This window comes from Oncorhynchus kisutch, linkage group LG7 (genome assembly GCF_002021735.2).
Source record: "Oncorhynchus kisutch isolate 150728-3 linkage group LG7, Okis_V2, whole genome shotgun sequence".
Taxonomy (NCBI): Eukaryota; Metazoa; Chordata; class Actinopteri; order Salmoniformes; family Salmonidae; genus Oncorhynchus; species Oncorhynchus kisutch.
This window is the reverse complement of record NC_034180.2, coordinates 14,377,131-14,393,198: the sequence shown is the minus strand read 5'-3', so window position 1 is coordinate 14,393,198 and position 16,068 is coordinate 14,377,131. Positions and strand designations below refer to the sequence as shown.

The following is a 16,068-nucleotide window of genomic DNA, read 5'->3' as shown; positions in this document are numbered from 1 at the left end:
ATGTATTGTGTCATTTTAGAGGGATTTTTATTGTAAATAAGGATAGAATGGAACAGTATGAAACATATCGGAACCGCGTTTGAATCCGTTCCAAATATTCAATTCCAGCCATTACAATGAGCCCGTCCTCCTATAGCTCCACCCACCAGCCTCCACTGGTTTCTAAACACTTCTACTTTAATGTGCTTGCTACCATGATTACGGATAGTCCTGAATGAATCGGGAATAATGATAAGTGAGAAAGATACAGATGCACAAATATCATTCCTCCAAGAACTCTCACCATTACAATAACAGGGGAGGTTAGCATTTTTGGGGGGAGTATGATATTTTTGCCTCTAACGTTCTCACTCATCATTTCTCACGATTCATTCAGGATTACCCATAATCATGGTAGCATCCAGATTAATGTAGAAGGGTTTAGAAAATATTCCATTCTAATTTACAATAAAAGTGATTAAAATGACACCATTAATTTACCATTAATTTATTAAATTATTTATATTGGACACAAAATAACTATGTATGTGACTAATTTAAATATCTCCCTGCATGTATTTACTCTAAAGGCCTTTTGTATTCTCGCTTGTCTGACATAAAACCCTGTTTTGTATCTGTGTGTGAGTATGTGATTGTGTATGTGTGTGGGTGTGCGTAAGTGAGCAGCTGCGTAGGTTTGCTCAGGGCTTTGGCCACCTTGGGCTCAAATCAAAATCAAATCAAATCAAATGTATTTGTCACATACACATGGTTAGCAGATGTTAATGCGAGTGTAGCGAAATGCTTGTGCTTCTAGTGCCGACAATGCAGTAATAACCAACGAGTAATCTAACTACGACCTTATACACACAAGTGTAAAGGAATAAAGAATATGTACATAAAGATATATGAATGAGTGATGGTACAGAACGGCATAGGCAAGATGCAGTAGATGGTATCGAGTACAGTATATACATATGAGATGAGTAATGTAGGGTATGTAAACAAAGTGGCATAGTTAAAGTGGCTAGTGATACATGTATTACATAAAGATGCAGTAGATGATATAGAGTACAGTATATACATATACATATGAGATGAGTAATGTAGGGTATGTAAACATTATTTTAAGTAGCATTGTTTAAAGTGGCTAGGGTGGTTGTTGTCCTTGATGATCTTTATGGCCTTCCTGTGACATCGGGTGGTGTAGGTGTCCTGGCGGGCAGGTAGTTTGCCCCCGGTGATGCGTTGTGCAGACCTCAATACCGGCCTTACGGTTGTGGGCGGAGCAGTTGCTGTACCAGGCGGTGATACAGCCCGACAGGATGCTCTCGATTGTGCATCTGTAGAAGTTTGTGAGTGCTTTTGGTGACAAGCCAAATTTCTTCAGCCTCCTGAGGTTGAAGAGGTGCTGCTGCAACTTCTTCACGACGCTGTCTGTGTGGGTGGACCAATTCAGTTTGTCCGTGATGTGTACGCCGAGGAACTTAAAACTTTCTACCCTCTCCACTACTGTCCCATCGATGTGGATAGGGGGGTGCTCCCTCGGCTGTTTCCTGAAGTCCACAATCATCTCATTTGTTTTGTTGAAGTTGAGTGTGAGGTTATTTTCCTGACACCACACTCCGAGGGCCCTCACCTCCCTGTAGGCCGTCTCGTCCTTGTTGGTAATCAAGCCTACCACTGTAGTGTTGTCCCCAAACTTGATGATTGAGTTGGAGGCGTGCATGGCCACACAGTCGTGGGTGAACAGGGAGTACATGAGAGGGCTCAGAACGCACCCTTGTGGGGCCCCAGTGTTGAGGATCAGCGGGGTGGAGATGTTGTTGCCTACCCTCACCACCTGGGGGCGGCCCGTCAGGAAGTCCAGTACCCAGTCGAGACCCAGCGCCTTGAGCTTGATGACGAGTTTGGAGGGTACTATGGTGTTAAATGCTGAGCTGTAGTCGATGAACAGCATTCTCACATAGGTATTCCTCTTGTCCAGATGGGTTAGGGCAGTGTGGTTGCGATTGCGTCGTCTGTGGACCTATTTGGGCGGTAAGCAAATTGTAGTGGGTCTAGGGTGTCAGGTAGGGTGCAGGTGATATGGTCCTTGACTAGTCTCTCAAAGCACTTCATGATGACGGAAGTGAGTGCTACGGGGCGGTAGTCGTTTAGCTCAGTTACCTTAGCTTTCTTGGGAACAGGGACAATGGTGGCCCTCTTGAAGCATGTGGGAACAGCAGACTGGGATAAGGATTGATTGAATATGTCCGTAAACACACCAGCCATCTGGTCTGCGCATGCTCTGAGAATGCGGCTGAGGATGCCGTCTGGTCCTGCAGCCTTGCGAGGGTTAACACGTTTAAATGTTTTACTCACATCGGCTGCAGTGAAGGAGAGTCCGCAGGTTTTGGTTGCGGGCCGTGTCAGTGGCACTGTATTGTCCTCAAAGCGGGCAAAAAAGTTATTTAGTCTATCTGGGAGCAAGACATCCTGTTCTGTGACGGTGCTGGTTTTCTTTTTTTGTAATCCGTGATTGACTGTAGACCCTACCACATACTGTACCTCATGTCTGAGCCGTTGAATTGCGACTCTAGTTTGACTCTATACTGGCGCTTAGTTTGCGGAGGGAATAGCTACACTGTTTGTATTCGGTCATGTTTCCGGTCACCTTGCCCTGGTTAAAAGCAGTGGTTCGCGCTTTCAGTTTCACGCGAATGCTGCCAACAATCCACGGTTTCTGGTTTGGGAATGTTTTAATTGTTGCTATGGGTACGACATCGTCAATGCACTTTCTAATGAACTCGCTCACCGAATCAGCGTATTCATCAATGTTGTTGTTGGACGCAATACGGAACATATCCCAATCCACGTGATCGAAGCAGTCTTGAAGCGTGGAATCAGATTGATTGGACCAGCGTTGAACAGACCTGAGCGCAGGAGCTTCTTGTTTTAGTTTCTGTCTGTAGGCAGGGAGCAACAAAAAGTCGTGGTCAGCTTTTCCGAAAGGAGGGTGGGGGGGGGGGTTTTACCAGCCCTGGTTGCGCAATCAATATGCTGATATAATTTAGGGAGTCTTGTTTTCAGATTAGCCTTGTTTTAAATCCCCAGCTACAATGAATGCAGCCTCAGGATATGTGGTTTCCAGTTTGCATAGAGTCAAATAAAGTTTGTTCAGGGCCATCGATGTGTCTGCTTGGGGGGGAAGATATACGGCTTTGATTATAATCAAAGATGATTCCCTTGGTAGATAATGCGGTCGACATTTGATTGTGAGGAATTCTATGTCAGGTTAACAGAAGGACTTGAGTTCCTGTATGTTGTTATGATCACACCACGTCTCGTTAATCATAAAGCATACCCCCCCGCCCCTCTTCTTACCAGAAAGATGCTTGTTTCTATCGGCGCGATGCGTGAAGAAACCAGCTGGCTGCACCGACTCCGTTAGCATCTCTCGAGTGAGCCATGTTTCCGTGAATTCACAAGCATTGCTCTGGACTGTGGTTGAACCATCCTCCTCTGGTGATGTGGTTGATGTCAACAGATGGCAGATGGTTCTCAAGATAGGGGTGAGGAAGAGGGTGATAGCGTTGGCCGTTCACCTGAACTGGCGGTGCCTCTTTAGTTTACACTGTTTTCGATACACAAGCATAGATGAGAGAGACAGATGAGAGTGGGAGTAATTAGGGAAAGAGGGACCAGAGTATTTGAGTATTTGAGACAGTGCACAAAATTGCACAAACAATAACATGTGTGCCCAATACACTTGACATCACAAGAGGGTTGGGGTCAACTCTATTCTAATTCACTCAAATCAAGGTCACTACAGTAACAAATAATGGTACTACTGGACCTAGGCAAATCAAATCAGGAAGTAAATTATAAATGTAATAATCTGTCTGTTTACAATTGTTGGAAAAATTTGATGACTGACTTGCTAAAACTATAGTTTGTTAACAAGAAATGTGTGGAGTGGTTGAAAAACTAGTTTTAATGACTCCAACCTAAGTGAATGTAAACTTCCGACTTTGGGCCGAGTCATTGTCTCTTTATGGTTATGACTGACTGAGACATTAGGGACTTGTTGGTTATTATGGGACTGCTCTGCAGGGTTGGGGTCCTCCATTACCATTTAGTCAATTCTCAGGAAGTATAGTGAAATTACAATACAAATTTTCATCATAGCCTTTTAAAGTGCAACATTTTAATTTTTGTTTACTTCCAAAGAGGCACTGAGCTTGAAGGTAGGCCTTGAAATACATATACAGGTACACCTCCAATTGACTCAAATGATGTCAATTAGACTATCAGAAGCTTCTAAATGACATCATTTTCTGGAATTTTCTAAGATGTTTAAAGGCACAGTGAACTTCGTCTGGGAGTGCATTCCAAATGGCACCCTATTCCCTATGCACTGTAAGAAGTGGGAAGTTATTCATGTGATGTGTTTTTACTGATTGGAATGCTGGAAAATTACGCTTTGGTTCATTCAACCTATTCTATTCTATTTGTCAGATTTTTATTTATCATGCCCATGAGCATTGAGTAGCAGTGGAGGCATTGTAGTTGGCGTCAACCTATCTGAAGAGTGGCTTATTGGGGGCGTGGATTTCAGTTAGTTCTTTTTGCACATTTGTGAGAGTGACATTCCAATTAATGTGGCCTACTGTATTTGTTATTCAAGCTGGAACTTGTACACTGTCAGTATCTGTAATGATACAGTACTTGTATAATTGCATGTGATACTAAAGAGCCTGATAAGGTTTCTAAGTTAAGTTAGCCATGGCTTGGTTATGATATTGCAGTTACTAAATGTGAAGGTCTTCTGTAAAGAATAAGTTGAAGTATTTTTGGGGGGTTGATCCAAAAAGTAATTTTTAACAGTGTGAGCCGTGATCAAAAGTAGTGCACTATATTGGGAATAGGATCCCATTTGCAACACAACCTGGGCCTTTTGGTCCGTCGGGTTGGCTAAGCTGCGTGTATTTGTAATTGCCATCCTCCAATGTATTTTGCATATGCACACACACACACCACACACACACAGAGAGCAGTGTTTGAAAACTGTAATGATAAGAGACAGAAATGTAGGGATGGATAAAGTGATAGAGAAAGAAAGAGAAGGCAGGTGTTTCAAAGAGGCAGAAGAGGAGAATGAGAAAAGTAGAGAAAAAGGAGGGATCGGGGCTGAAAGACAGAAATACTGTAAGCACAATCTGTCGTGAACACAATGGGAGACAAAGAGCTGGTTTCAAGTGCAGGGCGCAGTAGGTGTTTATTGGTAAAGGGCAGGTAGCTGGGTCCAGGGACAGGCAGAAGGTCATACACAGGAGGTCCAAAAAGGCAACAGTACAGGCAGAGAAAAGGCTAGTAATGTCATCCGGGAGATCAGGCAGTAAGTTGATAACAGGAAATGCAAAAGGCATCGTTAATGAGGCAGGCCAAAACTATCATACACAGGAGGATTAAATTACGGGGAAAAAAACAGCCCTCCGAATAGAAGTGTCACAAAACAAACAACACCTCTCAATGATGGGGTGCAAAGAACTGAACTAAATAGCGTGTGATAGTGCCATACAGGTGTGTGAACAAGTGATCAGAATTCCGGTGATTGGGATCTTGAGAGTGAGCTGCTTTCAGGGGATCTATGTGTTTAAGAGTGTGATCTGGAAAGTGGGCTGGACAGTGAGCTGCGTTCAGGGGATCTACGTGTTTGAGAGTGTGAGTTGGAAGCAGACGTTACACAGTGTCTAACACACACACACACACACAGAGGTCACTGGGGGCGTTTGGAGAGGGTTTAATAATGGGCTCTAATTGTGTCTGGTAAGAAAATAGCAAAGTTGCCTCTTGAACAGATAGCAGAAAAGAAAGAGAGATAGAAGCAGAGGGAAAGAAAGAGCGAAATAGGGAGAGAGAGAGAGAGAAAGTAAGAGTGAGAAAAAAAAAAGAAAAAAGGGAGAGAGATAGTAAGAGAAAGAGCTTTGGCAAGATGCATTACCCCTTACAGGTTCATCTAATTACCCCCCACCTTTCTAATGAGGTAGAGTGAAAGGATAGAGACAGAGATGGAGAATAAAACAACATATTAATTTGTTGGTGGAAGAGGACACACAGGCAAAAAAAGAAATACATATTCAGTGTATGACATTTTTTATTAAAACAGTGCGTCACAATGAAACCAATCCCATTGGGCTGTATAGTACATACTGTACAGAGTAAATGAATACATAAATATCTTTAAAAATTATTAAATCTTTGAAGAATTCCTCCAGTGATTCTATGTGAAGCAACACCAAGTGTAGATAGTGAAAAAGCAAGAAGCAAGACCACAACCATGGAAAGTTATTTCTACATATCTGTTTATTTTTTCATCCTTGTGGAAATCTCCCGAGGTGTCATATGCGTAAACCCGGCAGCAGCGAGCCCACCGGGTGGAGGGGGGGGGGCATTCACGTAATCCACAGGCACTGCAATCATCACTATCACTTCACAGTGGCTCCTTTCACTCCATGCAGTGATGCCTATTAGTGCCTTGGCAGAGGGAGTTTATTGGCATAATCCATGCAGAGGTGTATGATATCAGGGGTGGCATGTCTGAGATGGCTTGCGGTGCCATATGGGTTGCCCAGATTGCCCATCTGTGATTGAGTGCCCGTTACAGCATGCTGGTGATGGTTACTAATAATGGACCTCTGACACCAGGGCCAGATGTCTGTGTGACCCTGAGGGGTGATTGGGGTGCTAATGATGATAGAGCGCCATGACCTACATCCAGATGTACTGTTGTTTTCCAAGACAGACAGACAGACTTAGACAGTACAAAGACAGACATCCAGACTGACTGTTGTTCTCCTGGGCCAGGAGCAGGGCCTGCAGGGAGGTGTGCGGGCTGACTTCCAGCTGGCACACCAGCACCTTGGCATGCATCCGGGCTGACAGGGCCCGCAAAAGATCCTTGCCACCCACCAGCAGGTTGGTGCCGGCCACGATCACGATGGCGATCTCCCCTGCGGACGTGACACAACTGGAAGTGGCCCAATAGAAAGATGATGACAGGACAGAAAGTTCACTTGGCCTTGCATACGAAAACATATGTGTGTTTCTGTGTTTGTGTCTACTCTGTGTATATTGTAAAATTAGCCAGGACTCCCTTCATATCTGCATCTGTGTCTGCAAGTAGAACCAGGTGATATAATGCATCAGCTGATATGTGGGTGGGCACACCACTTGAGTGTGTGTCTGTCTGTGTTACAGTAAGGCTTGCTACTTTCCTGTCGATCTTACAGGAGTTTCTGCCACATTGTTGGACTGGGCCTTGGACATGCTCCAATCTCCTCTGACTTTTCTTTTAGTACTCCTACACTATGCACCTTAAATTAATTAGCTGGGAGTGTTTTCTCTTGGGTATTTTTGAATACTCGTCTAGGTTGTCGAACCGACCTGCTGTTCATTTGTTAGCTGAAGCGTGTGGGGCCTGAGATCCTTGAACCACTTTTGCTCAGTGGATTCAGGAAAGGAATTGCAATTCAACTATTTACATATATATCCTCTCACGTCGTCTTTTGAAAATGTATCCACAAAATAAATACATTTCCTGGATTCAGTTCGAACAGAAATGACCATAAACCATTGTTTTCAACCTCCTTCAAATCTGTTGGTGCCCACATGCATTGGTTAGTGTACTTTCCATGACAACTGATTCAATTTGTTAGCTTATTTTCTGCCATACTGACTGATTCTGGATCATCCCCAGTTCTAGACATAACTATTTCTATTTAAACGTCTTAGCAGGCCTGGAAGCCGTTGCTAAAAGATCAGTCAAACTTCTTCCTACACACAACTACTCCATGGGCTACCTGCTTACTGCTTTTTTGTCTTTGTATGGAGACCTGATTAGGACATGAGGATCAATACATTGTCTTCTTGCTAGCTTAATAGGCTATATCACACTTGGTAGCATTATAAAAATCAAATCAAACTTTATTTGTCACATGCTAACAATAAGTGTAAGTGTAGTAGACTAAAATAAAAAGTAATAATAAAAAAGTAACATAATAAGAATAACAATAAGGAGGTTATATAGAGGGGGCATCGGTACCGAGTCTGTGTGCGGGGGTACAGGTTAGTTGAGGTAATTTCTTCATGTAGGTGGTGGTGAAGTGACTATGCATAGATAATAACAGCGAGTAGCAGCAGTGTACAAAAGGGAGGGGGGGTCAATGTAAATTGTCTGGTGGCGATTTTATGAATTGTTCAGCAGTCTTATGGCTTGGAGGTAGAAGCAGTTGAGGAGCCTGTTGGTCCTAGACGTGGCACTCCGGTACTACTTGCCGTGCAGTAGCAGAGAAAACTATAACAATAGTCTATATAATAATAATAGTCTATAACTTGGGTGACTGGAGTGAATTTTATGGGCTTTCCTCTAACACGCCTATTATATAGGTCCTGGATGGCAGGAACCTTGGTCCCAGTGATGTACTGGGCCATTCGCACTACCCTCTGTAGCGCCTTACGCTTGGATGCCGAGCAGTTGCCATACCAAGCAGTGATGCAACCGGTCAGGATGCTCTCAGTGGTGCAGCTGTAGAACCTTTTGAGGATCTGGGGACCCATGCCAAATCTTTTCATTTTGTCGTGCCCTCTTCACGACCGTCTTGGTATGTTTGGACCATGATAGTTCGTTGGTGATGTGGACACCAAGAAACTTGAAATTTGAATTCTCGACCCGCTCCACTACAGCCCCATCGATGCTAACCTCTCTGGGGTAGGCGGGACACTTGCATGGCCAATAGCCAGGGAAAATGCAGAGCACCAAGTGCAAATACATTTCTATAAAAATCTAACTTTCATTAAATTACACATGCAAGATAGCAAATTAAATCTTGTTGTGAATCCAGCCAACATGTCAGATTTCAAAAAGGCTTTTCGGCAAAAGCATAAGATGCTGATGATAGCACAACAGTAAACAATGAGAGAGTAGCATATTTCAACTCTGCAGGCGCAACACAAAACGCAGAAATAAAATATAAATCATACCCTACCTTTGACGAGTTTCTGTAGTTGGCACTCCTATATGTCCCATAAACATCACAAATGGTCCTTTTGTTCGATTAATTCCGTCGATATATATCCAAAATGTCCATTTATTTGGCGCATTTGATCCAGAAAAACACCACTTCCAACTTACTCAACGTCGCTACAAAACATTTCAAAAGTTACCTGTAAACTTTGCCAAAACATTTCAAACTACTTTTGTAATACAACTTTTGGTATTTCTATATATATATATATGTATATAATCGATCAAATTGAAGACGGGATGATCTGTGTTCAATACAGGAGCAAAACAATCTGACGCTACTTTTCTGGTTTACGTGCCTCTATCAAAAGGTACACATGAAGTGACATTCGTTCTGAGCTATGGTACTTCTTCATTACACAAAGGAAAAACCTCAACCAATTTCTACAAACTGGTGACATCCAGTGGAAGCGGTAGGAACTGCAGGAAAGTCGATTAGAATTCTGAATTCCCCATGAAAACATTATTATTTTTTTATATTTTATTTTACACTCTGTGGTAAGTAGGGTTTATATGGAAGTAGTAGAGTGGTACTTGCTAATCATTTCCCCAATCAGATGCACTTACTGTGTGTGTGTGTGTCTGTTTGTATGTTAGCACACATCCAACGAATCATGCTCCTCAGTAAAGCATATGTACGTGTCTGATTGAGTAACCAAGTACGTGCACATTCAATGAGTGAGTGATCGTGTGTATGTTATTTTGTTGGGGGGGGTTAACATTCCAACAGGGCCTACTGCCCTTGTTTACCTGCATCATTAACAATGATAGAGGAAGAACCAGTGGCAGCACCAGTCTAGAGAGGGAGAAAAAAACAAGAAATTTTAAGCATTTCAATACATATAATGTAACCATTCATTTCTAATAGTTTGACACTTTTGGGACTATTTCATTGGTTCAATTATGCTGCGCAACCTTAATTTTAAACCAAGCGTAGGAAAACATACTATTTCGATCAAGGTCTGGGATGATGCATGCCATGAAATCACATCTATCTGTTCAGTTTTAAGCTAGTTTTGAAATAAGTTTTGGTGTTCCAACCTGTGAATACATCATTGTCCTTCAAATTCATAATTTTGTTTTCTCAAGTCTTTGCCAACCTGGAAGAAAAATGTCATGATGAAACTTTGAAAACACTGATCTAAGCCATACATGAGATATCAACAGAATTGGTTGTATTTTCTTGTACCCCGCTGGCATACTGGCAAAGTGCCGTCACTCAACACAAACACATGCACACACACACACACATATACACACACACAGACACACACAAACACACACACACACACACACGGCCATCGCGCCAAGCCTTCAAGATATGACGATCCCACCCGTCCGACGCCTCCTCATGTCCACCTCTCCTCCCTCATCCTCCCCACTTCACTCCATCCGCTCTGGGATGTCCACATCATAAACTCACTCAGGGGGCGTCAACGGGGTCCCCACCTCGCCCTCAGGCTCTCCACTTTTATCCTACGCTTTCAAACAATAAGCCAAAGAGGCATCTGTGCCCCAACTGCCTATGATGTGTAGTATGCAGCGGTAGTAGCAATACAGTGGCAGCCTTGGCCCCCTTTTTGTTTGAAGTGCGGCCTTCCTCCTTCGATGTTTCTTAAAAGCCTAGGCATCTATTTTTGGGCTGTGCCCATGCCTGGAGAGCCACTCTTGCGTTGTACTTGCATATCGATCTGGCCCTTTGTTCTTGACAGAGGTGGGGCTTCAGCTACTTTGGTGAAAGTTTTTCATGCTGTGCTGTGCCTAGCTGATTAGAGACCTTGGGTTGGATGTATGGGAATAATGTGTGTTTGAAGGAGAGTGGTGTTTGGGTTTGTGTTATCCGTGTGTAATGGTAAAGATCAAGAGAGAATGCGGGCCAGGGCGTTGACAGGTGGGGTGAGAGGAGGTCGGTATGACTAAGGTAAAATAGTAATCGACTGGTTGGTAGGTAGGTAAGTAGATACATATAAAATTGTATTTGTCACATGCGCCGAATACAACAGGTACCGCGAAATGCTTATATGGATAGAAAGAGAGAGAGTGTATGTAGACAGAGAGAGAGAAGTGTGTGTGTGTGTGCTTTCCATATACTATCACTGTGCCATACCTTGCAGACCATGGCATTTTTGGCTTCTATTCTAGCTGCCGGAATACACTGGTTTGCCCCTATGCCTCTGAAACCGATGAAGAACTTGTGACCATGGATGGTCTCTCCCGCCATGGGGAGCCTTGGTGCCTGGCTGAAGGAGAAATAGCACAGGTGAAAATATCCCTCACAGACTCATAATACAACCCTCTGGTAAAAAGTATAAAAGTAACTTACAAATGCTATGACACGGGTTCAATGATATATCCATTATTGAGACAGCAAGAATTGTTCTCTGGTGATATGATCTCTGCCAAGACCCAAACCACAACTGCTTTGACTTAACTATGTCAGTGCCAATGCCAGTCATGCCTGACTCACTACAGGGTTGGGCCATGCTTTCCACCGCCCTCTCTCCACAAGGCTACCACCCTACGGGCTGGTGAGAAAGTTGTCTGTCTGCTTTCTCCTCTAATCACAGAGAGTCACCAGGCGACTTTAGGGTCACAGCAGGTTGGCATGAACAGGGTAAATAACTTATTTTTCACCATGACCCTTATCTATTATTGACATTTGGTTATTGATAAAGTGTGTGTGTGTTACCGAGTTCAAAACAACTGGGAGCTGGTAACTTGGACATCTCAGACATTCGACTTCAGTGCATTCAATACAACTGGGAATTTGAAAAAAGAACATCAGACTGGAAAAATCAAACTCTGAATTCCAAGTCGGAAACCCAGGCATCTTCTTAGATTTTCCGACCTAAAGATCACTGATGTCAGGATTTTATCTAGTTTTTTTCAGAGATCCCAGTTGTCTCTTGAACACACCATGTGTGTGCATGTGCCTATCCAAATGAAAAAATACTACAGTTTACTATACAATACTACAGTACTTACTATAGTAAACTGTAGTATACTGTAGAATGCTATACTACACACTGTAGTATACCTCAATCATGTGTAGTACTTACTATAGAATTATGTAGTATACAGTAGAACAATATTGTATATACTACAGACTTCCAAAACTCTACAGTAAATTCTACAGAAATGTCTATATAAGGTCCCACAGTTGACAGTGCATGTCAGAGCAAAAACCAAGCCATGAGGTTGAAGGAATTGTCCATAGAGCTCCAAGATAGGATTGTGTCGAGGCACAGATCTGGGGAAGGGTACCAAAACATTTCTGCAGCATTGAAGGTCCCCAAGAACACAGTGGCCTCTGTCATTGGAAGAAGTTTGGAACCACCAAGACTCTTCCTAGAGCTGGCTACCCGGCCAAACTGAACAATCGGGGGAGAAGGGCCTTGGTCAGGGAGGTGACCAAGAACCCGATGGTCACTCTGACAGAGCTCCAGAAGAGATATCGTACATTGTAAACAAGTCTGTTAGGTCGTTAACTTATGTTTTGTTTTGTGTCAGCACAACCTGATATTTGACTGGTTCATGGAATGAGTTTGGCTGTGGATGTGTTCCGTGTGATGCTTTGATGATGAAGTTTGCATTTATCGTGTAGTTTCTTTTTCTTTTTATTCAATTTAGTCACGATGTCTCAATTTGCAGTACGTTTGCCAATCGGTTGTGCAGTCAGACTTATTTGCCGTTCCTTTTGCCTCATCCCACTCAACCATAAAATGTTTCAATTCCTCATTAATCCACAGGGATTTAACAGTTTTTACAGTCATTTTCTTAATGGGTGCATGCTTATTAGTAACTGGAATAGTAACTCCTCATTACACACCACAGACCAACAAGTATTCTTTATATCAACAAAATAGGAATTAACCATAGTATTTAACCATATTATACCATAGTATTTTTTCATGTGGGTGTGTGTGTGTGTATACAGTATGTGTGGGTGTGTGTATTACAGTAAGTTTACATAAAAGAAATAGGTATCTGTTGTTTTTCCCACCCTCAGAATTTCCAGTATTGATGATGCAGGAGATTTGAAGTTGTTTTGATCAAAACCAAAATAGCGGGGAACATATGGGTGTCCATATGTTCACTGGTTTTGATTAATCATGTTCTATGTCTTATGTCCTCTTTTTTTAAGTACTGTGATATATGAATCATTTGTTGAAACACATTTGTGCAGAGGTGGGCCCAAGTCACTATTATTCGAGTCACTACCAAGTCTCAAGGTCCAAGTCTAAAGTCGAGTAACAAGAAGAACGGGTCGAGACTCGAATCAAGTCTACGTCCTCTGCATACCATACACGGAACAATAATTGCATCTTATTCTATGTTCTGACTCCAAAGCGTGTGGAGCGCAGGCCAGGTAGCCTATTTCTATGCACACTGAGGTGTCCGTGCTCCTGTTACGCACAACAAAAATGACATAGACATAGAAACCGGACACACGGAACTGAAACATAACTTGGGAAATATGAACAAAGGAAACTATACATTGAAAAAACAGAACTTCTACCTCATTAGTCTTCATGTGCACAATAAACATTGCGCCCACACAGATCAGAGTAAGAAATGGTTGACTAAATGACAATGTGTCATAGGTCTATTAAACATGAAACAGATAAAAATATATGTCTATGTGTAGCATTAAACGGTACGGGGATGGAATGATAAAACGCTAGCAATTATTGTAGGGTGGAATGAGATATAGAATATGGAATATAGATTTACCACATATGCATTAAACGTGTGAAAGCAACAGCAAATATTTCAACAAGAGAAAAAAGCACTCTCCACTGGAGGGAGTTTGGAGAGCGTAAGTGGAAAGCAGTGCCTCTTCGCCACAGTTGCCTAATAATTTATTTTAACAACAAATTCCAAATGCAAGCTTCATAAGTAAATGATACATTTCAATATATTTTTACATACCAAAAGACCAGTAGGCCTATGCTAGTAATTGTTGACCCATTGCTGGTGAGCTTGCAAAGTAAACAGTTAATATTCTTGATCACCGAACCACTTCATATTTATTTACTATGGCAATCCTCTCTCTCAATCAACACTGCACCCAATCCTATAGCTGTACTGCAAATCAGAAATCTGTTCGGTAGCTCACCCGACCAGTGTTGATTGACAGTTTGCTGGTCCAATCAGAGGGCCGGGTGTGCGTTTCACTAGCCAATCTGTTTCCGTTTTTTTTGCAAGTGCCTTGCTGCAGCTACTGTCTCTGGCTGAGTGTAGAGTAATCCACATGGACTCTGTGCCACAACATGAGTAACAAATGACTACGAAACCTGGCCAGATAATTTCAAGTCATCTCTCTCAAGTCAAAGTTGAGTCCCTAGTCATGAGGCTCCAAGTCTCCCAAGTGGGCCCCCGAGTGGCGCAGCGGTCTAAGGCACTGCATCTGTGCTAGCGGCATCACTACAGACCCTGTTTCAATTCCAGGCTGTATCACAATCGGCCGTGATTGGGAGTCCCAAAGGGCGGTGCATTATTGGATCAGTGTCGATCAGTAGGCCATCATTGTAAATAAGAATTTGTTCTTAACTGACTTGCCTAGTTAAATAAATAAAAGTCCAAGTCATTTTATTTTCTAGCAAATCGAGTCTCAAGTCATCACATTTGTGACTCGAGTCAGACTCGAATCCAAGTCATTTGACTCGAGTTCACAACTCTGCATTTGTGTACTAATCTATTTTAGCCTATATAATGTAGCCTTGTGTACTATGCTTCGTATTGCTCTCCTATATGTCATCAGCCACACATTAAAGTAAACTATGTAGTCTCGCTTTTTTTATTACAGTATGTTTAATTAGCTTATATAATGTATCTACAGTTGATCCCATAGGTTGTTTGTTTTGTTGCAATAGGAAGGAAACATGTATGGTTAAACTCAGAAAATGTTCTTCTGTATGTTGGATGACTGGAAAAGCAGCCTTTTGTCAAAGGATTTCACTTTCTATTCAAGAGCTCGCTCTTGCTCTCTCGCTCTCTGTCTCTCTGTCTCTCTCGTTCGCTCTCTCCTAACGCACGCATGTGCACACACACACGATGCAGGGTGGTGATTTGGGTGGTGATTTGTTTCTGATAAGCAGAGTGATACACTACTATGCCAACTTGAGAGGAAGTAGGGGAGGGTGTGAGAGTGTGTGGGCCAAGCATAGTAATTGCACTCTGCGCACGCACGCACACACACACACACACACACACACACACACACACACACACACACACACACACACACATACAAGCACACGCACGTACACACACAACAACATGTACACGCACACATTCACATTCACACACACACACACACAGCTTCCGGTCCAGCCTTTATTGGCAACTGACTACAACTATTGGTTTGCTTGGCTGCCTAGCATCTCAACACCTGTGATTGACAGGTATGGTAAATCTCTGCCCCTCCCTCACCAGACACACTGTGTTTTTGAGAGCACGCCAACCAAATGGCTGGTTATGTGCTTAAGCTCAACTCCAACCTCAGTCTGTTTTCTCCCACGCCACCAAAAGGCCACCACAGGTATTCGATGATGTCAGCTGTTTGTTTTTCAGCTTGTTTTGTCTCTTGTTTTCTAGGAAAATAACTTGGTCTATTCTGTCATCATGAGCAATAGCTAGAAAGGCTAATATGGCTAAGGAGGCCAGTGGGTGCAGCACAGACAAAAACATTTGCTTTCCAATTAAGTTAACCTTCAGAAAGCGTGGATGACTCAGACACAAAAGTAGCCTGACAGCTATTAACTAGGCAAGTCAGTTAAGAACAAATTCTTATTTACAATGACAGCCTACCGGGGAACAGTGGGTTAACTGCCTTGTTCAGGGGCAGAACAACAGATTTTCACCTTGTCAGCTCAGGGATTCAATCCAGCAAGCTTTCGGTTACTGGCCCAACGCTCTAACCACTAGGCTACCTGCCGCCGCACTATTACCACATCGGTATCACTACCGGAAGTAGGTCTAAGAGGGACTGAGGATTGTGCAAACATTGCTAACTTTGG

At 42.8% G+C, this 16,068-nt stretch overlaps 1 pseudogene; it reads right to left on the bottom strand.

Annotated features, from left to right (window-relative positions):
- LOC109894794 (ribokinase-like) overlaps positions 1–11,267 on the bottom strand; it is a 69,154-nt pseudogene extending 57,887 nt beyond the window's left edge.
- Positions 11,268–16,068: the final 4,801 nt, after the last annotated feature.